Raw genomic sequence first — 2,009 nt, forward strand, 5'->3', positions numbered from 1 at the left:
AAAAAGGGACCCGCGTTGTTCGCGAAAATCGACTGACCCGACGCCGTACTCGGTAGGTTCGCGATTGCACTGGTCAAATAAGAGGGTGAAACGCGGAATGGAATGCAGGATGAAGCGCAGGGTGAAACGCTGGGTGATAGAAAGGGTGAGGCACAGGGCGAGACGCGTGGTTTTCGATCGAATTGAAACAAGGCACACGCGTTCGCGTTGAATCGATGGAAAGGTAAGGGTAATTTTCGCGGACGCGTGTACCATTGACGGTGCACGAACGCGGAACAAATGTATTTTTTTATTCGATCGACGATCGTAGGGAACGACAGAACTGGAACGCGATGTGATCGATGGAGCGCGGCCTAGTAAACGTTCGTGGTTTTCCCGCCAATTTAGCGTCATTCGACGCGCGACGTCACGCGTAATGGCGGCGGCGGCGGCGCCACCGTCGCTCACAGAGGGTGCGTAGAAGAGAGATAATTTAGCGAACAACGGAGATTATTTTGCTTGTCGGGGCTGTAGGTATAAATACTCGGGGGCCTCGTTCTACAGTTCTTGTAACGGTCGCCATTGACTTAACGATGACAATATTATTACCTGTAGATATATACTATACATACTATCTTTCATACTAAGTACCTATTGTATAAAATCGATTATTATTGTACATTGTATACATACACCTGTGCGAACGCTTACACACACGGATCCGTGCAACTGTTCCAACAAGGTGGACAAACTTTTGTGATAATACTGTAACTAACCATTGCCAACAAACTCACGAGAACACGCGTGCTTGGAAATTTTGAAACTTTGGGCAACGTCGAAATCGTTATCTTCTCGTCGCAACGATCGCAGTCGCGTATATTCCGATGGTCGAGAAATCGACGCTAGGCGTCCCATCATCGGTTAGCCGTTCGACTGCGGTCGATCGCGCGAATTTTGTACAACCTTCGTCGTGACACAAATCTTCGGTATAGGGTAACATTCGCGCGGCGATACGCACCATCCGATCCTCGAGTTCGAGGGAGGGGTCGCGTCCTTTAGGGGAAGTTATTCGAGGAAACGGCATTTGTATTTTGTATTTTTATATAGTTTGCAGAACTCGTCAGCGTCGACTTTGTAGAAACGATGTCTGCATCTGTGATCGAACGTCTAGTCTTCACGGATGAAAATATTTTTCGTCAGTTACGATTATGTTTCACCGAAAGTGAGTTTTTACGTTCATTCGACGTCGTATCGTTGTTGTAACCCTTCTGATATTTTTTCATTCGTCGTCGTTAAGCTAGATCTAACGGAGTCTATTCGATTAAGCGCCCGTCATCAGGGATGATAAATTACGGACATATCAAGGATATTGTATATCTAGTTTCCGTGAGATTATTCAAGAATTTCAGTTGGAATTTCAGTTTCAGACGAAACATCGTCGACAAATTCTTCAGGTAGCGATATTTTTTTCCGTGCAGTTTATCGGCAGGATTTCTAACATCTGTAATCGTTTACAACCCCGTGAGTCATATCTCTGCCATATCCGATATTCTAACGAAGAGTGCTGGGTCCTCCGACGCAACCGTAGAGCTAAGGATCATGTACTTAAAAGAGAGCAAAGAACGACGAAGAAATTTATTTGCGTACTCGTGGACGGTGATGGTACATGTCTTTCCTATTCGCTCTGAACTCGAAGTACTTTCAGTTTCGATGCTTTCGTTTGACGCAGGCAATATTAACATTCGAAACATATCCCAACCCCCCGACGATTAGAAAACTTGCGAGAAATTTCTCACCTCACCGTCCGTGAATGCGTTCATAGAGGGTAGCACCTTCGAATCTCATACCTATCTAAGTGAATCTTATAATGCTCAAGGGCTTGGACGCAGTATTGAATATAACTTTACAATTAAGTTAACGCAGGTGCAATGCTCGTGAAACGAGTGCACGTAGGATAAGAGTAACGATAACGATTAAACAAGAAAACAAGAAAAAAGATACTCCGGGATTCTATATATATATATATATAT

Source organism: Eufriesea mexicana, unplaced genomic scaffold (assembly GCF_001483705.2).
Source record: "Eufriesea mexicana isolate 0111107269 unplaced genomic scaffold, ASM148370v2 scaffold25151, whole genome shotgun sequence".
In the NCBI taxonomy this organism is placed as follows: domain Eukaryota; kingdom Metazoa; phylum Arthropoda; class Insecta; order Hymenoptera; family Apidae; genus Eufriesea; species Eufriesea mexicana.